Source organism: Lutra lutra, chromosome 3, assembly GCF_902655055.1.
Source record: "Lutra lutra chromosome 3, mLutLut1.2, whole genome shotgun sequence".
In the NCBI taxonomy this organism is placed as follows: Eukaryota; Metazoa; Chordata; class Mammalia; order Carnivora; family Mustelidae; genus Lutra; species Lutra lutra.
The window spans coordinates 11,941,440-11,968,263 of NC_062280.1; the positions used below are offsets into that span (position 1 = coordinate 11,941,440).

The 26,824-nt window shown below is 38.8% G+C and overlaps 1 long non-coding RNA gene across 1 annotated transcript; it reads right to left on the reverse strand.

The window, feature by feature from the left end:
- Positions 1-372: 372 nt before the first annotated feature.
- Positions 373-26,707, reverse strand: LOC125094986 (uncharacterized). The gene is made up of 4 exons (XR_007125758.1): positions 26,488-26,707; positions 5,810-5,921; positions 811-862; positions 373-586 (listed from the first exon to the last, which is right to left on the reverse strand). It is a non-coding gene; the product is annotated as an uncharacterized LOC125094986 (long non-coding RNA).
- Positions 26,708-26,824: the final 117 nt, after the last annotated feature.

Sequence of the window (26,824 nt, forward strand, 5' to 3'; positions counted from 1 at the left end):
CCTTGTTTTGAAAATGAGCCCCTCGGGAGAGAACCAGTTCTGCTGTTGGTCAGATCTCTAAGCTCTATCTCTGCAGGACATTCAAACTGAAGGTTCCAATGAAGTTTTTCTTGCTCATTTGTTTCTCTTGTATTGTACCTCTTTGTGTTTGAAGCGATTCACTTTTTTTTTTTAAGATTTTATTTATTTGACACAGAGAGAGAGATCCCAAGTAGGCAGAGAGGCAGGCAGAGAGAGAGAGGCAGAAGCAGGCTCCCTGCTGAGCAGAGAGCCCGATGCGGGGCTCGATCCCAGGACCCTGAGATCATGACCTGGGCTGAAGGCAGAGGCCTAACCCACTGAGCCACCCAGGTGCCCTGAAGCGATTCACTTTTTAAACGTATTTTTCATTACTTTTAAATAGAAAGTGTCTAATTTCTTAAGAACAGGTGAGCAAGATTGATTTGTTGGTGCTGTTGTTCTTAATGTTTTCTTTATCCTACCTTGTGCCTCACAGTTATTACACAACTCCTTAAACTTGAAGTTTTCTGTTTTTTTGGAGAGGATTTGAAAATATAAATTTACAGAAGTTCAGATCAGAAAAGACCTTAGAGGGCGCCTGGGTGGCTCAGTGGGTTAGGCCTCTGCCTTCAGCCCAGGTCATGATCTCAGGGTCCTGGGATCGAGTCCCGCATCGGGCTCTCTGCTCAGCAGAGAGCCTGCTTCCCTCTCTCTCTCTCTGCCTGCTTCTCTGTCTACTTGTGATCTCTCTCTGTCAAATAAATAAATAAAAATCTTTAAAAAAAAAAAAAAAAGAAAGAAAGAAAAGACCTTAGAGTTCATCTGGGACGTCATCATAACCTTTGTTCCAGCGATGTCTGATCTGGAACAAAAAGACAATAGGGGTGGAAACTGAGTTTGTGATGAAGCAGGGGGAGGGGTGGGCACTGCAGGTCACCCCCATTCTTTGCTCCTGCCACTGCTTCTTCCATGGGCCCTCCCTGAACCCTAAAGTGCCTGTGAAAATCACCAACTTGTTCAACCTAGGGCTTGAAAGCCTTTTTTCTGGGGCTTGAAAGCCTTTTTTACCATCGCATATAAAGTTCTCTTCTTTTGAAGATTAACTATCGTGAAACAAGTCTGTGACGCCGTCTCAAAACACAAGCACTGTGAACAATCCACACTAGTTTAAATTATTGGATTTTATAGATAATTTCTGTGGAGGAAAATAAATATGAACAGATATTCAAATCTGAAATGATTCATCAAATGTTTTCATTAATACTCAAGGAAGTATGATACAGAAACCTGGAAGGATCATGATTGGGGTGGGGCCGGGGGGCGGGGAGGGAGGGAGGAGAAAAAAGGACTCAAAAAGATGCAATCAGACCGTTATAGTGCAACTAGAAGCAAGGAGGAGAGGGGCTTAGGTCCTGCGTCCCTAACTGATTCAGACCTGATGGCTGTAACACAGCCCTGCCTTTCCCCAGGCCTCTGTCACCTTTACCATCAGTATTTTCACATCTCTATTTGGGGTACGATGATGGCAGTGTTTCCCACAGGAGATTGCTGTATTTTATTTAGATATGGGCCCATTTTTCTTTTCTCCCTTCCCTATCCAGTTTTTTTTTTTCCTTTATCTCAAAGTATATCATTTGATCTGTGGGCTAAATTCAGAATGACCACAGAACTGGACTAGAGCAGGGGTTTCAGCTACCTATGTTTTAAAGCTGAAAACCTATGTTTTAAATTAAAATATGAAAATATTAAATTGAAATATAGCATGAAAATACATTTTATAAATCATAATCAAACTGTATCAAACATTTGGTTGACAACTACTAATTTTACTCAAGTAAAATTCAAACAGTTGTTATCTCTGGGTTTTCGTCATTAATTAATATACAACATAAAAGACCCCAGTGTTTGATTTCCCTAAAACACTCTCGTATTTTTTTATTTTATTTTATTTTTTTAAGATTTTATTTATTTGACAGAGAAAGAGAGAGAGAGCACAAGCAGAGGGAGGGGCAGACAGAGGGAGAGGGAGACAGAAGGAGAGGTAGAAGCAGGTTCCCTGCTGAGCAAGGATCCTAATGCTGGGCTCCATCCCAGGACCCTGGGATCACAACCTGAGCTGAAAGCAGACACTTAACAGACTGAACCACCCAGGTGCCCCAAAACACTCGAATTTTTTAAGTAATTACTCAAATAATAAAACATATGTTAAATTACTAATATATAATTTGACTGTCTAAAACTTATTGATAAAAGCAGAGAAGGTTAAGGAAAAAATATTTTAATAATCTATCCCAGGTGCAACCAAAAGTGGCAATTGACATAGGAATTAACCAATTAGAAGACTATATTCTGCAGAATAATTTGATCTTCCTAAGTATGTCCACCCTTAAACACCAAATAATATATTAATAGGAATATATCATACTTTGTTCATTATAGTGAAAGCACATATCTGCAACAATACAACTCTTGTGTATAAAGATATTTTTTACAGATATTGTGATTTTCATAAATAGTCCTATCAATCTAAAAATATACAGCATTTAGTATATCTAATGGATTGATTTTATAATTAACAAAAGGTAATTTTATAACTGAGGACACCCTGAAACATTTTCCAGCAAATGCTTTAAAGGTGGGAGACCCAGACCCAAAGAGGTGAAGTGATTACCACACGTTTCATATTACTCTTTTATTTTAAGTTTTGATGTCTGGAGGGTGAAGTCCAAGGCCCTCTTGGACCCCATTCTACTGTTTTAAGAGTTTCGGCTTTCCTTTTCCAACCCCTAATCGCACTCACAGAGTCATACCACTCACCAAGCACACTCTGGGCTACTGTATATCTCTGGCTTAGCCTGTGTTTTACTCAGAATTTCATTTTAACCACCGTGCATCCACGCAGTGAACAACCCCCATCCCCGGGGAAGGCTTCCTGAGCTCCGCCCTCGTCGCCAGCATTTATCCTTCTCTTCTGTGTTCTCAGAACATTCTACATTTAATGCTGAAACACTGATCACGTATTGTGAGAGTATTTCATAAGTGTCTCTCTCCCCTGTAAGACTGAACAGGTATAGGATAACTTTTGTCTTTTTAATCCCTACATCTTAGTCTGGTCTTGAATCGTAGTACACGTAGTAGATATTTTGTAAAAATTTGTTGAAGGGATGGATATGTACATGCGGAAGTCAATGAGCGTGTGAATGATTTAATTAATGAACAGACAAACCAACGAAGGAGTGAACGAATAGGTCAAGTTCCTCAACCCGGGCACTATTAATCTTGGGCAGGATAATTCTTTGTTGTAGATAAGTCTTTCCTGCGTATTGTAGGATACTCGGTGGTATCGCTGACCTCTACCCGCAGGTGCCAGTGGCAGCCCCCTCACCCAAGTTGTTATGAATAAAAGATTAATGTCTCCAAGGCATCATTAAATATTCCCCAGGGTAAGATCGCCCCTAGTGGAGAACCGCTGAAATACATGCAAGGCTGGCCACATGCAAGGACTCCTGTGGAGGGTGGAGATTAGAACTCTGGTCTCCACTTCAGTCCAGAACTTTTTCCATTACGACTTAGCCCTGCTAAGACCCAAGTTCAGTTCTTAGACTTCTCATAAGACATTTTTATTCTTTTATTTTTTAAAAAAGATTGTATCTATTTATTCAACAGAGAGACAAAGCAAGAGAAGGAACACAAGCAGGGGGTGTGGGAGAGAGAGAAGCAGACTTCCCGCTGAGCAGGGAGCCCTATGTGGGGCTCGATCCCAGGACCCTGGGATCATGACCTGAGCCGAAGGCAGCTGCTTAATGACTGAGCCACCCAGGTGCCCCTCATAAGACATTTTTTTTTAAAGATTTTATTTATTTATTTATTTGACAGACAGAGATCCCAAGTAGGCAGAGAGGCAGAAAGAGAGCGAGAGGAGGAAGCAGGCTTCCTGCCGAGGAGAGAACCCAGTGCGGGACTCGATCCCAGGACCCTGAGATCATGACCTGAGCCGAAGGCAGAGGTTTAACCACTGAGCCACCCAGGTACCCCTCATAAGACATTTTTAAAACCTGACACCAGTAATAGAATTTCAGAAGTATAATTTTTGGGACAAAGTATTAAAAAAGCAACATTAGGAATAAAGATATGGCTTCCTTATATCAACTAATCTGGTTGATGTTACTTTTTTTTTAAACAGCATTTACCTGTAGTCGATATTAGTAAATGGTACTTACTTGGTTCTGCCTAAAAGTTGCCCCTACAAGGCATAAGGTTTTCAAAAGTTTTCTAAATGCCACGTCATAGCACCATCTTGTGGATTTTAGAGGAATTCACGGATTTCAATTTAAAATGTCTAGTTACTTCTCCAGAAAAGGAGAGAAAAAGAATAGAAAAACTAAAAACAATTAGGACATTCTTCTTTGCTTATTGAAATGTTCTACCAAACTCTGAGTTAGAGACTTCCAAAAGTTTGGTTTTGACTTTGGTATTCGGCCAAGATTTCTATTTGGCTTCAGCTACAGCCTCCCTTTAGCCTTTGGAAAATCAAATAGCCACATACCTATGTCATCATCACGTCTCCATCATGTACAGTCAGTAAAGCAAGGGAATAATGACAACAAGGAAGGCCATTCTAATGTATTGGTTAACATCTGAATATTCACTTTGAATGTACAGATATAACTTGGAATTAAAATTTCCTTATATGTCAGAAGTACTGGAAGAGAAAAGTGATGTAGAATTAGGAAGACTATGAAAGTTAATAATGTTATGTAGAAAACAAAAGAGGGGTGCCTGAGTGGCTCAGTGGGTTAAGCCTCTGCCTTCAGCTCAGGTCATGATCTCAGGGTCGTGGGATGGAGCCCCACATCCGGCTCCCTGCTTAACGGGGGAGTCTGCTTCCCCCTCTCTTCCTGCCTGCTTCTCTGCCTACTTGTGATCTCTCGCTCTCTCTCTCAAATAAGTAAGTAAGTAAATAAATAAATAAATACATCTTTTTTATTTTATTTTATTTATTTATTTGACAGAGATCACAAGTAGGCAGAGAGGCAGGCAGAGAGAGAGGGGGAAGCAGGCTCCCCACGGAGCAGAGAGCCCGATGTGGGGCTCGATCCCAGGACCCTGGGATCATGACCTGAGCTGAAGGCAGAGGCTTTAACCCACTGAGCCACCCAGGCGCCCCTAAATACATCTTTTTTAAAAAAGAAAACAAATAAGAATTTTTAAGTCATTAAATTGAGAAATAAGGAAATAGATTGACAGAAATATGAAATTTGTGCCTGTACCATATCAAATTTCAAAATTCCATTACTGGCACTTGTTTTAAATTGTAAAAGTGTAATTGTGATTACATTTCACATTTCTTCTTGTATCCAAGTTCATTCTATGATGATATCTATCTAGCTTCAGCCTCTGACAAGTGTTAATACTAAGCTGTTTGGTATTCAGCCTAAATATGTATTTATATAAATCTATTCTAAATCTAAAAGGAGAGTAGAATGAAAAGAAGGTCATGTAAAACATAATAGTTTTGAAGATTTTTCTCTTTTTCAAATATGTAAGTTCTCCTTTCTGACTTGAAAGAAAATATTTAGCAAAAACTACCAGGAGCACCCAATGCAAAGAACAGTGTGGGAAAGCCTACGTGGGATTACTGAGATGGAAAAAGAATTTCCACTAATTACATCTGCAATTATATTCTAATGTTATGGACAAAATGTTCAATTGATTATAATTGTTTTTTCCATCCCAATACACAATTGCCTTCTCTCTTCTCCCTGAGGAAAAAGTGAGCATAGCTATATACTCTGAAAGGTTTTGTTACCTGATCTTCTGCTTTGCTCCTCTCTTCAAACAGAAACACCAAGAATTGCTAGCCAGGTTCAGCTGGGGGCAATTCCATATCCAAAGTCCATTCTTCTCTAAGTTACCTTTATCTTAAAAAATGGGAGAAGGCAAGAGTATTAAAAAGAGAACTTTCCCTGCAGAACTTTCATGTTAATTGTTTTGAACCCAAAGTAACTATTTTATGTTACAGGAGACTACTTTGCTTGCTTGTGTGCCTTAAAATGGAGCCCCAGCAGATGGATAATGGCCACAAAATCTAACCACCACGATGACAATAATTGTTATGGCATTTAGGTCTTTAGGTCCCACATTACCTCCGTAAGAAGATAATCAATGTTATGAATAACACATTTTGGCTTTGAACTGATATAGAGATGTCCCTGATTAGTAACACTTCATAATGGAAAGAACTCTGGACAGGAGATCAAGAAGCTGGTCATCGAGTGTGTAACATCGGACAAATGACTCAGGCTCTCTGCTCCTCAGTTTCTCTATCTGTACAATGAGGGAGTTGGACGAGGGATTCTATCCTGTCCTTTCAAGCCTAATACGTTAAGTTTCTATGATGTGCCCTACTGGGTAGAAAGATAGCCCCATCCGCCTGTTCCTTCTGAGCCTGGGTAACAAGGGATGAGTTGAATAGTATTGTCCTGCACAGTTTAGGAATCTAACAAGACTATCTCTAACTTCTCCTTCTCGTGATGAGAAGTAACTTTTTTTAACTTTTCCCCATACCATTTATTTTCCATATATACATCTCTGCAGACAAATTTCATTTTACTTATAAATATTTCCTTCACATTTCAGAGGTGAACTCCTGATTCTACCGCTCAAAAAAATCTAGTTGCCAGTTCTGTGAACTTTCTGTATTTTACAGAGCGCGATCACATAATGTGTAGATAGTCTATTCCGGAAGAGGGACTACAGAGCCCTTACTCCCTGAGGTGTCAGTTTGCCACAATAAAAACAAGATTGGGTCTCACCACAGGGATACTGTTGTCTTGGATATGTACAATAGCCATTATAATTTTAATGATTAGGAAATCCATTTTTTTCTTTATTTTCTTATTCTTGTCTTGGTGTAGTTTACTCTGGTTTTGTTAATCTGGTAGGATTTGGGGGGGGCGGTGAGGGGGTGAGGGTGGAGGACAGCTATCACTTTAGGAAATGGCTTGACCTTTCTAACCCTATCATCTTATCCTGACCTGACACAAAAACCATTCCTGTGAAGATGCGATGCTTCTCTGGAAGTTTCCCAGCTCTTTTGCTGTTATTGTATTTAATGATGTCGTCCTAGAAACAAGAAAGAACCTCTGAACTTTCTCTTTAAAATGGTAACTTCACAGTAAATTTCAATATAACAGATGAATGAACCACCTTAATCCAACATTTATGTATTCCCAGTGATTCAGGGAACTCCTGTTTTCATTGCTGCAATTATCATTTCAGTATTTTATACATTTAATTCAAAGGTAAAATAAACACATTCAAGAGGAATTCGGTGGGTTCCTCTGTGCTACCTTGGTCAAACATGGTTTTGGTAGTGAAAATCCGTGAGCAGTATTCACTGGAATCAAAAGTACTTGAGTCTGAGAATTAAATACACACACACACACACACACACACACACACACACACAAAAGTTACCCATTTGAGACCTGAGATTAGTCTAATAACCTGGAATCTGCTGCAATAGGAAATAAGAAGGGATAACATTTTTTTAATTAAAAAATTATTTTAAGATTTATTCATTTATTTGAGAGAGAGAGAGAGAACATGAGCAGGAGGAGCAGAGGGAGAGAGAATGTCAAGCAGGTTCTGTGCTGAGCGCAGAGCCCAGTGTGGGGCTCGATCTCATGACTGTAAGATCACGACCTGAGATCACAACCTGAGCTGAAACCAACAGTCAGATGCTTAACTGATTGCACCACCCAGGGGCCCCAAAAGGATAACATTTTTTCCTAATGCTGACTTCTTACCCTGCACTAATCTCTCTCCTACTGAAATAATACACTAACTTCGTAGAACCAGTATCCTGAGGTGTCTGATCTTGAACATTAGGCAATGGTTGCGGCAAAGGTAATGACCCAGTTAATCTCAAAGTTAGGCATGGTTTTAAATTTGAGCTATAGACACACCATACTGAACAGTGTTGCGGCAACCAACATAACTCTTATTATTATCTTTTTTTTATGTTGAACATGGAATTATATTCTCAAGTATTCTGGCAAAAATAATCAGTCAAAATATTTTTGGTAAATGAACTTCTGACCATTTCTATCTCTTTATTAATACCATAACATGGACCCAGCTATTTTAGTATTTTATAGCATTTACTAATGACAAATTTATTTCTATTTAATATTTAAAGAGAAGATTTTCACAACTTTTTTCTCTTCAAGTTATCTTATACACATGTTATTTTTATCTTATTTACAAATTAAGCACATTTAAATTACTAATCTACTTTTAAATTTTAAATGAGAAATGCTTTTTAAAAAAGCAACAGGAATTAGACATGAATGCCCAAAATATTGAAAACATAATCCCTTTAAAAATATCCACCATCTCTCTCCTCCCTCTCCTTCTAATTCAAACTAGTTAGTTTCCTTTGAAGATGTCTTTTGCCAATGTTTCTGCAAACTATTTTTGTTTGAAAATTTCAGGGTGGAATAGTTTTTTAGATGAAGGAAACTGTATTTGCAATTACAGCTTATAAAGTAAAGAAAACCATAAAGTTCCTTTGGCATCAGGTTGACTCAAGGTCAAAATTAGATTTCCTCTTCCTATAATATTTGAATTATAAACCTCTCTTCTTGTAAGTAGATTTGAGCGGTCAGCTGGAAACTGCACTATGCTGTGTGAATACTAGAGTTACGGTACAATTTGAAGTGAACAACTCACTTAACTTTGACCTTCCTCTGTTACAGGGGTGATTTTTCAGTCTTAGTACCAAACATATAGTGGGTGGACTTCTATTGTACAATGATGCCATTGTATATTTTCTTAATTCAGTAACAAGATAGGGTTAAAATTTTCAGATTAACACTATTAAAGATTGGAATCATATATTTTCCCATCAGGCTATGTGGTGATAATGACGGTTAATAGTGCCAAGGAAGGTACTGGGGTCTACTCTGCAACAGAATTATTTATTAAGTGTTATGAGAAAATAAAAAAGTTACTGTGGAGAGAGAATTCTTGCCCTCAAGGACAGTGTGATACAGAGCGGGTTTTTTTAAAGCTTTCAAGCCAAACATTTGCAAATCAATCTCAGTGAAAAAGCTCTTTGCCTAGGAAAGCATGGGGATTGGGCTAGAAAAACTACCTCATTTCTTCTCATCAACTCCTATCTGAGTACGTCACATTACTTATGATGGTGCCTAAAGATACACTGAGAATTCAAACTCATTTTACCTTAATTACTTAATATACATTAGACTATTTATGAAGTCACAAATCACGGGAGCGGAAAAAGACCTGAAAAAATCCTCTGAAGAGGCAGGGGAAAAAAAAACAAAAAGTGTGTCCCTTTTTAAAGAATTAGACTTTAAGAGAAACATAAAATCATTAAAAGGTTTGCTGTCGTCTGACTATTTGTATCCCCCCAAAACTCACGTGTTGAAAACCTAATGCCCGGGCGCCTGGGTGGCTCAGTGGGTTAAGCCTCTGCCTTCGGCTCAGGTCATGATCTCAGGGTCCTGGGATCGAGCCCCGAATTGGGCTCTCTGCTCAGCGGGGGGCCTGCTTCCCCCTCTCTTTCTGCCTGCTTCTCTGACCACTTGTAATCTCTCTCTCTCTCTCTGTCAAATAAGTAAATAAATAAAAATCTTTAAAAAAAAAAAAAGAAGAAGAAGAAGAAGAAGAAGAAAGAAGAAAGAAAGAAAATCTAATGCCCAAGGTGATGGTATTAGGAAGTGGAGCCTTTAGGGTGATTAGGTCAAGAGGGTGGAACCCTCCTGAAAGGGATTAGTGCCCTACTAAAAAGGGACAGAGAAGTCTGCAGTCCATCACCTGGAAGGGAGCTTCCCAGAACCCAACCATGCTGCACTCTTGATTTCAGACTTCCAGCCTCCAAAACTGTGAAACAAATTTCTGTTGTTTATAAGCTCCCAGTCAATGGTATTTTTTTAAGATATATTTATTTATTTATTTATTTTAGAAGGTGGGAGCAGAGGGAGGGAGACTTTCTTTAAGCAGGCTGTGCCGAGCACAGAGCTGGATCCAGGGCTTGATCTCATGACCCCAGAGACCACAAACTGAGCTGAGACCAAGAGTTGGCCACTTAACGGACAGCGCCACCCAGGAGCGCCTGACATTCTTTCACGGCAGTCTGAGTGGACTAAGAGGAACTTATAAGGCCAGAATCTAAGATTAAGTTTATTTGATAAATAAATCTGGCTCACGCTCAAGCAATGAGAATAACATACAAGCACTATAAAGTAATGAGTTCCAGCACCTGAAGAGAGGGCCACACTTAGGTCTTCTGCAAATGGGCAGCAACAGGTGGGTTTGCAAGGCTATCTTGGTACTTGGTTACCTTCCCACTAATCTCCTTGACTTCCTCAGCCCTCATCCAACTGAGTGTGAAGATGTCCTGAGGACAACGTAGGCTTTGGGTAAACATAAGTCTATGCTCCCTCGCTTCCCCCTCAAGATAATTAAAAACCTGGTATCAGAGATATGGTAATGATTTCAATCATAATTTATGGCATCTAGAACTAAAAGTAATTTTTTTGTCCTGAAGACAAATCTTTTTAAAAATTTTCTTAATCTGGGGCACCTGGGTGGCTCAGTGGGTTAAGCCTCTGCCTTCGGCTCAGATCATGATCTCAGGGTCCTGGGATGGAGCCCCACATCAGGCTCTGTGCTCAGCGGGGAGCCTGCTTCCCCCTCTCTCTTTGCCTGCCTCTCTGCCTACTTGTGATCTCTCGGTCAAACAAATAAATAAAATCTTTAAAAAAAATTTTTTTTCTTAATCTACATAGTATAAGCAGGCCTTTCTATGATTAGACTACATATTGGGCAATATAAATGTTTATTATATCATGTTTAAGTGGAGGGTTGTGTGTTTGTTGACTTTTAACATTTCCAGCACAAAAGCAGAAAAGAGTTATTATAAGGGAGCCCATATACCTAGTTTCAACCACTATCATCAATGTAGTAAATTTGATTTTATCTATACCTCATCTGTTTTTCTTTCCCATCCCCGCCTTAGCCCTAAAAGTGTGATTTTATTTGATTTTAATTCTTTAAAGTGATTTCATGTATTTGAGAGAGAGAGAGAGAGCACCAAGCAGGGGGAGGGGCAGAGGGATAAGCAGCCTCCCTACTGAGTGTGGAGTCTGATGCGGGGCTCAATCCCAGGACCCTGAAACCATGACCTGATCCAAAGTCAGACTTTTAACGGACTGAGCCAACCAGATGCCTCATCAAAGTATGATTTTAAAGGAAAGCCCAGCTATCATATTTCATCCATAAAGTTAAGAAGGGATTTTGATGTCAATAGGTCTCTCCATGACTTACAACTGCTTTGGAAAAGTACAGTTTGCCCAAGTGACCATTTGCTCTCAAGGATCCTTGATCCTAGCCACAGTTCTGTTTTCTCAAACATCTTCAGTGTACTTCCTATACCACGCACCGTCAGTGGTATTACCTTCTGTTTACCCATGATTCTTAATGTTAATATGGCAACTTGACTTCAGAGGTATCTAAACAGATCCCTACTCATCCATTTAACTAGTCACTCGTCTATTCATTATTTGTTGTTCTAGACACCAGAGGCACAGTGTTGAGCAAATTAGACAAAGAACTTGTTCTCCAAACTTATTTTCTAGAGTTTTGATAAAAAGGCAACCATTACGTGGAAGGGTACCTCTTTACATGAGCATTGATGTTCCTGATTCCACTTTCTTTTCCCTCTGGGATGCTCTTTACAGTCTTGCAACAAGCCCACACTTTTTATATAAGGGTTCACGAATTTTACATATGTCTATTGCCACTACCTGCCCTACAGATTGCTCCAGGAAGGTCTGCAAAAAATGTGAATGACCACATCTTCATCTCAAAATAAAGTATTAATAGGGAAAAAAAGTAACCTGTGTCTAAAATGCATGGCTTTGAGAATGAAATTTCTAAATAATTACATGACAGCATTCAGAAAACATGTATGTCCCTAGATAAAACTGTATAATTTAGGAACTATGATGTGTTATTTTAAAATGAATGACTATGCAAAGTCCGTTCCCTTATATATCAATCTCTAATTTAAAAAACTGATGTTTAAAGTTACGAAAGTTATCACTGTTTTTTGCAACATTGAATACTATCTCATTCAAATTCCTTGAGAAAACCATCTGGAGTACTTTGAGTTTTTGTTGTTCCAAAATTGAATTTCTCTCTGGACAGGTACTTGATAGAGAAAAACTCAATTGTTTAAACACACAATATATACCTGTCATTTTAAAAAAAAAAAAAAGAAAAAGAAGCAAAATAATAAGGAATCATAAAGGTTTTCTCCCTTTTTAAATTTAAATTAATCTGATTTTAGGTGTTTCTTTTATTGCCTCAGTCAACAAAAATTAAATTGTAATATGCTATAGGGCATATTCTCCCATTGCTTCCTTGCAGATTGAGAATAGAAATGGTTTCTAATTTTAAGGATCGAAAAGATTTAATAACTGGATGAATTATGTTTTTAAATTCCCATTAACTTATTTTCAAATGAGGAAAACCCACAACTCTGAGAACTGATTATTATGAGGGAAGAAAAAGGCCTTAATTTGTAATTGTACCCAAATATGAAAGCCTACATTTTGTAAGCATAAAGATTACATTCTCTTCAAAAGATTTGCAAATTCTCATAGGCACATAACTTAGAGAATGAAAAGATTGTAATTTGAAAAATTACAGATTTCATTGTTTTTTTGATGTGTGAAACCTATAAAGGAATATCAAGAGATTGTATTGCAAGACTGAAAATCCCTTGTTTAGTTTTGTTGGGGACATTGCCCTCTGTGGGTTATAACCCTGACTTAAAAGAAAAATGCAGAGTAATGCAAAAGACACTCTAATCACTGCATCTAATTACAAAGAAGAATAACACAGTAAAAAAATGTAAGTATCCTTGGGCAGGCGTGTGGTCTAGTGGTCAGAGCATGAGATTTCAAGTCGGTAGTCAAAATTTCTATTTTAAACACCACTTCTAAATTTCTCCATGACTTTGGGCATGACATGAACTTTATTTTTAAATACGAATTTGAGATTCATGCTTGATAATTATAGAGTAGTCTTTTAATCCTCTATTAGAGGTATAAATCTAACATTATAAAAAATTAATAGAGGGACAGGTGCTTTCTTGACTTCTTGGTGACAAAAAAAACTTTCTTGAGAGAAAGTTCAGATAAGTATTAATGAATTCAGAAATGCTTTCTTTGCCATTTGCCAGTAGCGTGGCTATATCCATGTGTTATTTCAAAGTTGGTTCAGGGCATTATTTAACAATGAACTCACTGATATGGTGACTAATTCTGATAGCTTTCCTCTAAATTGTTCCTTTGCTTTTGAGGAAAGAGTAGTCCTCAACAGAGCCAAGGAGCCAACGCTGCTCTTTTTATACTAATTGTTATTGTCACTCTAAGGAACTTGTACTCCACCGCGATGTGCCTGCTTTGTATTTTGTTTATGTGTAGTGTTTTTTAAGTGTTCCTCCAAGTGTAATAAGTATAAACAAATTACCATGTAAGTTTTCTTTAAACTACTGCTAGATTTCTAGGGATGAATGTAGGTAAGTGATTCGAATTCTAACATACCTCTATAAATCAATTAGCACAGTAACTTTCATGGGGAATAATTAACATTTGAATTCAAGGAATGTGACCTGACTTATAACACTGTTCCCTCCTTCCCTTCCTCCCTTCCTCTCTTTCTTTTTTCTTTCCTTTTTTCTTTCTTTCTTGCACTGAGTTTCAGTACTCTATGAATTTTTCTGAGTACGATAATATTCTTGTCTGCTTTTTAGTCCTTGGTTTAGCTAAAAAGTATGCTTTATCATCAGGAGAATCTACCCAGTGTAATTTGCCAAAATAGCCAGTGTACAAATTGGAAACAATGAGCAAAATCAGGAATATCACAGGGTATTAGTACAGCATGCAGTAAGGTTATACAACATGTGGCCAAAATCTCAACCCCAACAAGAGCCTTCAGTGTCTGATCTATTGCACATTTTCCAGGCAAAAAGTGGTTTTTAAAAGACAGCAATTTATCAAGATAATGCCTTGTGAAAGGAAATGGAGACCATTATAAGGCAAAGTAAAACAGCTTAAGGACAAATCTTGTTTTATGTTTCCCTGATTAGAAATGCAGTGTCAGAATGCCTTGCTCGTACTTAAAGCACGATTATGTGGTCCAAACCTCAGGTGAGAAATCACTGGGTTAAAGGATCAAATCCTGACAGGGTCAGTTTGGTCTTCTGGCACTATATAGGAGGAAAATTGGAACTGAGCTTTCATTAAATGTTTTCCTGGGTGGGGGGTCTTCAAATGGAATCCTTGTGTGAGGACTTGTGGTAGCTCTAATAGCTTCAGAGAATGTCTCTGGATTTTAACATTTATTTATGGTACGTAAAAAAAGGAAGAAATCCAACTTATAAAGATCATGAAATTAAAGTTATCTATTTTTAAAAACCTGAACATTTAGTAAAATGTTAGTAATTTCTATTTTAAATGCGGAAATTTAGTCCTGCTTTAAGTCTGCGAAAGTCCCAATTTCCTGCTTGGGCCTGTTCAATGCATCTTGCAATCAAAAACAATAACAGGAAAGAGAGTAATTTCTTAAAAGTGGCTGCTTTAGTTATAAAACACTACATTTCCCCTTTTTAAATCAAACTATTTGATTCTTCACCTTCCCTGTGGGTTTCCAAATCCAACCCTACTTGATTTACCCACCCCCTACATATACAATGGATATAGATTAAAAACAACAACACTTCCTACATGTGTAATGCTGTCCTCCTGAGAAGGGCAAGGTGGGAAAAAAAATCTGTAAACCGCAGGAATAAATTCTGCTATAACAGAATTAGGGACAACAGGTCAACTTCTAGAATAGGGAATGCAGGGTTTTCACTTCATTCTCCAGAAGATGTTGTTCTAAGTATCAATTATAATGATAAACTGTAATGCTTTGACTAGCTTAGCTGATACTTGAACTTTCTCCAAGAGTTCCTATTTCCTCTCATTAGTCCCAGTTTTATCCAGCATTACAACATAATTCTTGCATTCCAATCCTAAGTCTGGTAGAGTACTTTATAGGGATACAGGACATTTGGCTTGGTGCAATAGAGCCAGAAACCTGGTTGGAAACTTCGGGAAAACAGAGAGTTCCTCTGTTGTCTCAATGTATGACTCATCCTATAAAATTCAAAGTTTGTTTTTGACATAGCAACGTTATCTCTAAGAGGTTACCATGGAATCAGAAATAATTATTTTAATGGTGGATTTATGTCATTTTCAGTGTGAGTTTATTTTAAACTTCAAGTGTGTTACAAACAATTCCTGTTTGATTGCTAACCACAAAAAGAATTTTAATAGTTGTAACTGAGAACCTATAAAAATGGCAACATATGCATTATTAAAATATTACATCTCAGTGTTGATTTATGCTTTTGAAATAATACCAAGTATAGTTTTGTTAATCTTTCCAATCATTAATATTTTCATGATAGAATTTTATAAAATCTAGAAAGCAGCTCAGGGGGTTATGGATAGACATCCAGAGTCAGGCTTTTCCAACCATCCTCAATATTCACTTTCCAGTTGGTGATTTAAGGTGGTGGCCCTGGCTCTGGCTGTTGCATTCATAGTTCAGATAGCAGGAAGAAAAAAGGGGTTATTTCCCCCCAGAACAACTCATTGCAACTTGTATGACTAACATGTGACCATGATTCTTTGACATAGTATATTTGAAATGTTTGACTCTTTCATCATCGCAGTTGATTATACATTTTCTACGTTAAAAGATAATTTTCAGGAAAATGTAAAATCATGACTCTCACACCAAAGCAATCTTGAGAAAGAACAAAGCTGAAGGCCTCACACTTCCTGATTTCAAACTAAATTATAAAGCTGTGGCAATCAAAATAATATGGCATTTGCATAAAAATAGACACATAGATGAATGGAACATAATAGAGGGCCCAAAACTAAACCCATGCATACACAGTCAACTAATTTATGACAAAAGAATCAAGAATATATAAAGGAGAAATAAATGATCTCTTCAATAAATATTATGAGGAAAAGTGGACAGCCACGTGCAGAAGAATGAAGCTGAACCACTCTCTTACACCATGTGCAAAAAACAACTCAAAATGGATTAAAGACTTGAACGTAAGACCTAAACCGCAAAACTCCTAGAAGACAACACAGGCAGTAAGCTCCTTGACAATCAATCTTAATGATGATTTTTTTTGTATTTGACACCAAAAGCAAAGGCAACATAAGCAAAAATAAACATGTTGGACTACATCAAACTGAAAATCTTCTGCACAGAAAAGGAACCCACCAACAAAATAAAGACAGGGGTACATGGATGAGTGCAGTTGTTAAGTCTCTGCCTTTGGCTCAGGTCATGATCCGAGGGTCCTGGGATCAAGCCTGAAACAGGGAGCCTTTTTCTCCTTCGCCTTCTCATTTGTGTTCTTTCTTGCTATCTCTGTCACTATCTTTCTCTCTCTCTCTCAAATAAATAAAAATAATTAATAATTTATTAATTTTAAAAATGAAAAGATAACCTATCAAATGGGAGAAAATATTTGCAAATTATGTATCTGATAAGGGTTCAAATTAAAAATATATAAAGAACTCCTACAATTCAATAGAAAAAAACCCTGAACAATCTAATTAAAAACATGGGCAGAGGATCTGAATAGACATTTCCCAAAGATAGACACAGAGATGGCCAACTGATACACAAAAAGATACAACATCACAATGAGGTGTCACCTCCTGCCTGTTAGAATGGCTATTATCAAAAAGATAGGACAGGGTGCCTGGCTGGCTCAGTGCTACTCTTCATTCTGAGGTTGTGAGTTCAAGCCCTACACTGGGTGCAGAGATTACTTAAAAATAAATTCTATATATAAAAGAAGAAAGTAAATAACAAGTTTGGGAAAGGATGTGGAGGTAAGAAAACCTTTTTGCACTGTTGGTAGGAATATAAATTAATGGAGCCACCATGGTTCTTCAGAAAACTAAAATTAGAACTACCACATAATCCAGCAATTCCACTTCTGGGTAATTACCTAAAGGAAACAAAAACACTAACTTGACAAGATATCTGTACCCTTATGGTCACTGCAACATGTTTTCAGTAGTTGAGATATGGAAGCAACCTAAGTGTCCATTGATTGGATGAATAGATAAAGAAAATGTGATACATTTATACAATGGAATATTATTCGGCCATAAAAAAGAAAGAAATCCCCAGGACGCCTGGGTGGCTCAGTGGGTTAAGCATCTACCTTTGGCTCAGGTCATGATCTCAGGGTTCTGGGATCAAGTCTTGCATCAGGCTCCTTGCTCAGCGGGGAACCTGCTTCTCCCTCTGCCTGAGTTCCCCCTGCTTGTGCTCTTTCTTTCTCTCTCTAAAAACAATCTTTAAAAAAAAAAAAAAGAAGGAAATCTTTCCATTTGCAACAACATGGATGGACCTTGAAAGCATTATGCTAAGTGAAACAAATCAGACAGAAAACAACAACTATCTCAGTTATATGCAGACTCTAAAAAAGAGAAGAAAATTGAAGTCATAGATGCAGATTGGTGGTTGCCAAAGATGGGGGCATAGGAGTAGGGTGAAATGAAGAAAGGTGGTTAAAAGGTACTTCCAGTTATAAGATAAATAAGTCCTGGGATATAATGTCCAGCATTGTGACTATAGTTAATAATAGTGCCCTGTATATTCGAAAGTTGCTAAGAGTATAGATTTCTCATTATAAGAAAAAATTTGTAACTATGAGTGGTGATGGATGTTAAATAAATTTATTGTGGTGATCATTTCATAATTTATACAAATATCTCATCATTATGTTGTATACCGGAAACTAATATAATGTTCATGTCAACCACATCAATAAAAAAGTAGACACATTTGAGTGAGTTTAATCAATTTATCTGTTTTATAGTTTGCAGTATACTATGAGATTAATATAATCCCATCTATATGGTAACACTATTATACCTGATAGCTATGCTACATTTTTTAAAAGATTTTATTTATTCATTTGAGAGAAAGTGAGCATGAACTGGGGGAGAGGGGCAAAGGGGAGGTATAAGCCGACTCCCTGATGAACAGGGAGCCTGTGGGGCTGATCCCAGGACCCTGGGATCATGAGTGCTGGGATCATGACCTGAGCCAAAAGTTGACACTTAATGGACTGAATCAGCCAGGCACCCTGATTTATGCTACAGTGAAAACATGTACTATGCCATGGTTCTTAAAATCCAGGGTGATGGAGCCAGACATGGACTCTAAGTTACCAGCTGAATGACCTTGGCGTGAATCTCAGTTTCTCTACTATAAAATAGATATAAGAAACCTATCTCAATGGACTTTTATGGAATAATCAACTAATAACATGTCCACATAAAAATGGACAATAATACTGGATGTACAGTACATGCACAAAAAGGATTAGTTCCTTCACTACCTTAGGAAGCCAAGCTAGAGAAGATCAGTGGCATTTTCCCCTCTCTCAATTTTTCCTTCTTTCCTGCTGTCATTCCTTCCTTCCTTCTTTTCTTTCTTTCTTTCTTTCTCCCTTCCTTTCTTCCTTCCTCCTTCCCTCCCCCTTCCTTTCTTTCTTCCTTTTCCTTCCTCCCTCCTTCTTTCTTCCCTCTTTCCTTCCTTCCTTCCTTTGTCCTTAAGAATGACTTTGGGGTTATTAAAAATGGAGATTTCTGGACCTTATCCCTTGAAGCTGAATCCTTGGGTTTAGAGCAGAAAAGGAAGGCGGAGACTTTTTTGATGTAGGCTGTCCCTAGGTCCATCTTGAGGGAAGAAGTGGTTGAGGTGATAGTGCATCGGGTGGTGGCAGGTGTGAGTGCAGGTGCTCTCTGATCGAGTTTGCCTTTCTTACAGACTTAACATATGGCTTAAGGCAAGATATTTCCCTTTCTACCCCTCCTTTGGCCATCTATAAATTAGAATAGAATTTAGAGATCAAGTCTATCATTTTGGTCCCAGGAGAACCTTCTGTAAGTTTCAAATAATAGAATAACTTCTAAGTTAATAACCTGTAAAGTTTATATTTGTGAAGTAGTAACTTTTGTTAGGTTTTCAAATACCTAACCTGGCCAAAGAAATGGCCAGGAGTTAAATTTTAAAAAGAGAGGGGCGCCTGGGTGGCTCAGTGGGTTAAAGCCTTTGCCTTTGGCTCAGGTCATGATCTCAGAGTCCGGGGATGGAGCCCCACATCGGGCTCTCTGCTCAGCAGGGAGCCTGCTTCCTCCTCTCTCTCTGCCTGCCTCTCTGCTTACTTGTAATCTCTGTCTGTCGAGCAAATAAATAAAATCTTAAAAAAAAATTAAAAAAAATTTTTAAAAAGAGAAAATATATAAATAAACCAAGAGAAAATATGTTTGACAAAAGGCATAAAATTATGTTTGGAACAAGGCAAAACAAAAATTGAAAAGGAACTGGAGACAGGCAAAATAAAGATGCAGCAAAAATAGGGGGCAGGGGGTGCCTGGGTGTCTCAGTGGGTTAAGCCTCTGCCTTCAGCCCAGGTCATGATCCCAGGGTCCTGGGATCAAGCCCTGCATCCAGCTCTCTGCTCAGTGGGGAGGCTGCTTTCCCGACCTCTCTGCCTGCTGCTCTGCCTACTTGTGATTTCTCTCTCTGTCAAATAAATAAATAAAATATTTAACAAAAATATAGGGGGCAGATTAGCAACCAAATACTAAGTCTCATGGGGAGTTGGGGAATTAATAGCTACACACTCAGAAAAGGAAGGAGTTCAGAGGAAAAGCAGCAAAAGGTACAGGCAGAAAAAGAATGAATACACAAGAGAGGAAAACTGAAGATCAAATCCAAGAAAAGGAAGGCAAGGGGGTTCCGAAATTTGTCTCTTGCCTAATGATTACCTTAAAATCCACAAAAGAAAAGGCTGCTGAGGGAAAAGAACTAAGCAGAATTTCTGAGGGGAAATGAAGGGAAAAGCACAGAACTTAGAAGAACCTAAAGGGCAATGTGTAGTTGGGAGATTTTTTAAGTCAGCAAATACCCACACAAGGATTTCTTTTTTTTTTTTTAAAGATTTTATTTATTTATTTGACAGAGAGAGATCACAAGTAGGCAGAGAGGCAGGCAGAGAGAGAGGAAGGGAAGCAGGCTCCCTGCTGAGCAGAGAGCCCGATGCGGGACTCGATCCCAGGACCCTGAGATCATGACCAAAGCCAAAGCGGCTTAACCCACTGAGCCACCCAGGCGCCCCACACAAGGATTTCATTGAGGGAATTTGATTATAAAGTCCCAAGAGATGATTTAAGGCCCTTTCATGGACTCAGATGCCAAGATGAAAGACTGACTTTCAGAAATAGACCAATTTTTTAAAAAATTTAAAAAAAGATTTGTGAAGGAAGAGAAGCTTCTGGTTGTTAATACTATTAAAATTGCATGTGGTGTTTCTAAATGAACATAATACCTATATAACAAACTGGTAGGAAGGGATCACATAAATGGTAAAAATCCTGAAAACATTGAATGTGGAAAAAGAAATTCTCAAAGTGTAATAAAACATTTACAACCAGGTAACTTAATGTATTAGTCTGCGCTTGTCTTTTCTTCATTTCCTTATATTTTTCTCTCTTTCCATTTCAAGCAGACAGCCGTGTTTTGGATTCCCTTTGTCAGGGAAGCTTTGAAGCTATAGTTCCCTTTGTCAAGTGTAATTTCAAAGCAAAAGTTGCATATATTCACACTCCTTCCATCTTTTGTAAAAGCTAAAATTCATCAAAAATATTATGGGTAAGGACCCCACTGGGGAGGGGAGAAAGGGCAACCAGGAAGAAAGGTATGAACTGTGCTAGCTGAGTTTTGAAATGTTCTACAGGGTTTCTATGGGTGAAAAGAACAGTAGTACTTAATGACTGTTGTCTGTAATTTGCTTTTTTGCTAATATAACATTTCTTTTTTTTTTTAAAGATTTTATTTATTTATTTGACAGACAGAAATCACAAGTAGGCAGAGAGGCAGATAGAGAAAGAGGCTACCTACTGAGCAGAGAGCATGATGCGGGCCTCAATCCCAGGACCCTGAGATCATGACATGAGCCGAAGGCAGAGGCTTTAACCCACTGAGCCACCCAGGCGCCCGCTAATATAACATTTCTGATAATCACCTAAGTTACTGCAACACGTTATAGTTCACTCATTTTTCACTGTCATATACTATTCCATAATTTGAATGAACAATAATTTATATGCCCATCCTTCTGTCAATGGACACTTTGGTTGTTTTCAGTTTTTGTTTTATATTATTATTACTATTATTAAGAGAGAGTACATATGCAAGCAGGGGGAGAGGCAAAGGGAGAAGGAGAGAGAGAATCTCAAGCAGGCTCCACAGCAAGCCAGGAGCCAACCGGGGGGGTGGGGTGCTCGATCCCACGATCCTGAAATCATGACCTGAGCTGAAATCAAGAGTGCGACACTTAACTGACTGGGCCATCCAGGCACCCTGCAATGAACATTGTTAAATACATCTCTTAGTGTATGTATATAAGAATCTTTCTTGGATAAATAACTAGGAGTAGAATCACTAGATTGTAAGGTACACCAAATTGTGTTCCAAAGGATTGCATCACATTACAATCCGTTAAACAAAGTGGTTTTCGTCCTCCCCAGACTTTTGGTAGAGTCAGACTTTTTAATCATTACCAGTGTACTGGGAAGTAAAAATCCTTTATAAATCACTTTCATTTATTCTTTGATGATTGTTCAATTAATTCATAAATTCAACAGATTAAAATTCCTTAAAAAATTAGCCCCCATTTACACATACAAAAATAAACCTTTTGAAACTATATTGACAAATTTAAGATATCTGATTATCTGAGCCACTCTACATGACTGAAAAGGCAAACTAACAGTTCAACAAGTGAGCTCTAAGACTCGTATCTATTGTAAGTCTAGTGAATCAAACTCATGCATGTGTCAAACCAGGGCTCTCTTAAAACATTTAAGCACTATTTATAAATTCACCAGTTCTTTTACACATTTCAAATTAAAACCTTAAGTCTAACATCAAATTATCTTAACTTTTCTAATGGAATTTCAAGGTAATATATCAAATTCTCTTTATCTTTTCAAATACAATAACAAATACAACAGCAATAACTACAAAGTTCATTCCTTATTCGTTATTACTAAGAGTTTGAATTATTTCATTATTACAGTGGACTTACCTAACTGTGGGGCATAATTTACAATCATAGGCAGGCGAGATCAGAGATTCCAAACTGCTGTATGAATCACTGGTTAGAGATTTGTGACCACGATCAAGATCAGATGTGACTTCAGGATCATTCTACCAAAGTTACGTTAATTCATGAAGTCCTCATTGGAACTTCTGTTTGCTCTGTTGATGTTCAAGTTATCTACTGCTGCTTAAAAATTCCCCCAAAACTGAGCGGCTTAAAACCACAATAATTCTATTGTATTGGATGATTTTCATAATCATAAGTTCAAGCAGGGACTGGCCAGGAGACTTGTCTGCTCCATATTGCTTTGACTAGACAGCCATTTGGGTATAGTCAGCTGATTGTTGAGTGGAGTTGGAGTGTCAAAGGGTAACTCACTTGTTTTGTCTTAATGTGGACATCTAGAAGGCTGGGCTTAGGTGAACCCATTCCCAGGGAGTTTCTCCTGCAGAGTAACCAAACTTCTCACATGGCTGCTCAGGAGGCCCAGACAGAAAGAAGTCTGTGAGCTTTTAACGACTTAGCCTCAGAAGTTCCAGAATGTCACTTCCACCATTTCCCATTGATTAGGGAAGTCACTAAGTGCACTGATTCCAGAAGTGAGCAATTCAACTCTACCTCTCAATGAGAGGAATGTCAAAGAATTTACAGCCAGCTTCAACCCACCATGGGTGTGTTCTGCTTCCTATGTGAACCGATGACCTTGTCTAATTCACACTATCCTCTAGAATTTAGATTCCCCGAAAATCATATGTGGCTAGGTATCTTTTTGAATTTTCAAACTTTTGCTGTAAACATTTTTAAAACTTCATCATCAGATCTGGGAAAATAGGAATCTGAACTTTTACCCAGGTTGCAGTTAATCTCTTAGTCAATGATGACTTAATTTAATTTCATACTCCATCCCTACCCCCAGTCTGGCTTGTACTGATTTATTTAAACTTTGATTTTTGTTTGCCTCTCTAGTCAAAATTTAAAAATCATTGTATTACATCCTTTATTGGGAAAGGTCAGAGTTGACAGATCCCAGAGTGTCAGTGTCAAGTATATGCTAAGACATCAGCAGACATACAGGGAGATGGGACTGGAAACACAGGAGCTACATTCCAGCAAAAGAGCCCTATTCCCCACACAGGCCGTAGAGTTGCTGGATCTCAAGCATGGGTCATGGGCTGGGTAATGATTATTTCAGTAGTAAACATAATGAGCCCATAACTTAAATTGAGTTTTCTGGAGGAATCTCTGTGGTAGTGGCTTCTGTACAATTCTGGGGAGAGAAGGTTTGGGAGCCCAATAATGACTGGGAATGAATTACTCTCCAACTTTATTGATTTGAGGCTCAGGGTTAAATTGAAATTGGCTTAAAACAACAGTGTGGTATTTTCTGCAGACCTGAGATAGTGTATAAAGATTCGCGCTGGGTTCAGCTGGAGCGCTAATACTAATTCCCAATCCTTTTACTATTCCTTGGTGAAAATTCCCTTCTCATTCCACCTACCATCTCAAGTAGCTATCACAAACTTCCGCCATTCTCCTCGGGGTCCCAACTCTGACATTCTCAACCGATGGCCTTGTTTCCTTCTTCACAGATTTCCTGTTCATCTGTCTCTCAAACTGACCTATGCCATATGCATTCTTCCCTCCAGCGTCAGAGAAAGAAGTGTTCCTGTGTTAGCAGGAGTAAGCTACTCTTCTTTAAGGATGATTACCCTCCTGCCTTCTTTATCACCTACACTATCTGTGCTGTCAATTTCTCTGATATTTTAGCTTCACCTATAAACTGGTGAAACATTTTCCAGTCTTAACAAAATTGTTCAGTTCTAAGTTCCCCTCTAGCTAGTCTACTTCACCTCTCTCATTTTCATTGTCAAGTCTCCAAAAATACTTATTCTAAACTATTCCACATCTTTAATGTATTCTCCAACCTAGTGTAACCTGGCTTTTGGCTCCCCTACTTATGCTAAAATATCTCTCACAAACGTATCAAATCCCAACTTTGGATTCCTTTCAATAGTTTCCAGCACTGCTTTCTATGTTGTAAATTAAACCTTCCTTAAAGATCTCCCCTTCCTCACCTGTCTTAAGGAATTCCAATCACTCTGATTATTCATTGTCAGGTTCCATCTTTGAATGCTCTCCCTAGAAATAATTCTTATATGTCCTTCAAGGATCTGATCTTAGCCAACGCTGTTTCCACTTATCCAACACTGACTATTTCCTTGAGCCACCTTATATGTCTGATATGTTTAAATCCTAATTAGCATATGCCTTCTCCTTTTAGGCCCAGATCAATATATTCAAGTTAAACTCTGCAAGAGGCAGAGATAAGCATGATGGGAGGAGCACAACCTACCTCAAATCGTCAAGTCAGGGAACACTTTTTTAGTGAAGTGTAAGTTGAAACCTGAAAAAATTAAGAGCTAGTCAAAGCAAGAGTGGGGGTGGGGGAAAGGGGTGGAATGAATTAGGCAGAGAAAGGCCAAAAGCAGGAAGGTACAAAGAGTTGGATTGTTCTAGGAAGTATGGCTGAAACACCAAGGGCGAAAGAGAAAACAGAAATGGGTTCCCTAATACTGAACCCACTTACCCAAACAGTGCAGAGTTAGCCCGCTCACCCAGCACAGTGCAGCAGTGGGCCAGACCAGGACTCTTCCCATCTTTGCACAGGGCAGAGCCTGCCTGTAGGGTGCCCAAGGGGACATGGGCTCTTTGTAGGTAGGTTTATCACACAGGAGGCGAGGGAAGAGTTGAGCTGAGCACACCAGTATGTTCTTCACAAATTTTCCAATCAGACAAGTTTTTCTACCTCTCCAGGCAAAATGAATAAAGAAGCAAAGATAGGTATTATCAAAGGAGGCCTCCTAATAACCATCCATAGAATTTAAGCCAGACAAAAAAGTAGAGGGGAAAAGGGGATTGAGTGATAATGAAAATGGGTGGGGTCAAGGTACTGGAGTCTCCACTAAATTGACAAATTGTGACTGTGGGAGTTCTACAGAAAAAGGGCTGAAAAGGATAAAAGGATAATGGCCCAAAGCCAGATATCTGCAGCCCAGATTTCAGTAGTACCAAACTTTGGTTCTGGTAGATTCGAGAAAAGGTGGGGGTGGTGCCCCTGTTATGGAATGGAGGAAGAGGTTTTGGAGGTGAGAAGACCCAGGAATGGGAAAAGCAGGTGGAGAATGAATTAGCCACATAAATGACACAGTTCTAAGGATGACATAGAAAAAGGTGAAGAGAAAGACTGAACCAAAAGCTAAAGTCTTCAGTGGTTGAGATGGAAGGAGCGCATTAAATATTGGTGATGCGGGGAACAAGTGCAGATGAGTTCTGAAGAAATTCTGAGAAGAAGGGCATGAAGTGTTTTGAAAGAAGGTAGGGAGGCAAAGCCATCGACTCCACCTCTTAACCCCAAGGTGCTTTGGGTACGAGAGAAAAAAACAAAACCAAAAAAACCAGCTTCCACATGGGCAGGCTGCAAAAACTGCGAGGACCTCAGAGCGGAAGCAGCTTTGGGTTAAAGGAAGGAACCATTCGAACCCGGAAGCTGAGGCTGCAGGGCAGTTTGCTGATCGCCCAGTAAGATACGCTGGAGGGCGTTTGGAAGACCACAGGGCAATTTGGGAGTTAAGGAAGGGGTGAGCTTGGTGTCATTCATCTTGCTCCCTATGTTCTATTCGCACAAAATACAACGTAAACAGTAGACCCAGAGTATGGCATCTTGAGGGCCCTGGGGACAGTAACTGGAGCAATATGAGGGGGGAGGGGCATTTGGGGGAAGCTTGGCCCAAACAGAGATAAACAGAGGTGAACAGAGATGGGAAACGTAATAGAACTATTTTTTTAGTCTATTTTTTTTTTTTTTCGAGGATTCTAGTTATTTGGGAGAGAAAGAGCATGAGCTGGAGGCAGGGGGAAGCAGAGGAAGAGGGAAAAACAGACTTCTCTCTGAGCCGGGAGCCTGACTCAGACTCGATCCCAAGACCCTGAGATCATGACCTGAACTGAAGGCAGACCCTTAACCAACTGAGCCACCTAGGCACTCCTCTTTCTTGTGGTCTCTTAAAGTGGGGGTGGGATTTTGATTCTAACTTGAAGTTATCCATATCTTTCTGGTAATGCAGCTTTGGCAAGGGTTCATAATGGCTTTCCCAAGAGGAACTAAATCCTAATACTCTCACCTTCCATTTTTCAAGTTAATCCCCTTGTCACTGCATTAGCTGAGGAACCTTTCCTTTTCCCCGGGCTTCTGCAGAAACCAACATCATTGCTGACCCTGGGCCAGCTTTTGAGTTCTTTGTTTTGCCAGCATGTCAAGGTACATGGCATCTTCTACCCAGGCCGTGCTTCCTCACCTGTGCATGCCTTTGTGTTTGCTCTCTTCCCTGGCATTGTCCTTACTCTTCTCCTTTGCCAGATAACAACAAATCATATTCCTGTTTCGAGACTGAATTTGAGCACCAGTCTTTGATGTCTTTCCTGACCACCCCCACTATGATCTCACAAACACTACTGTTC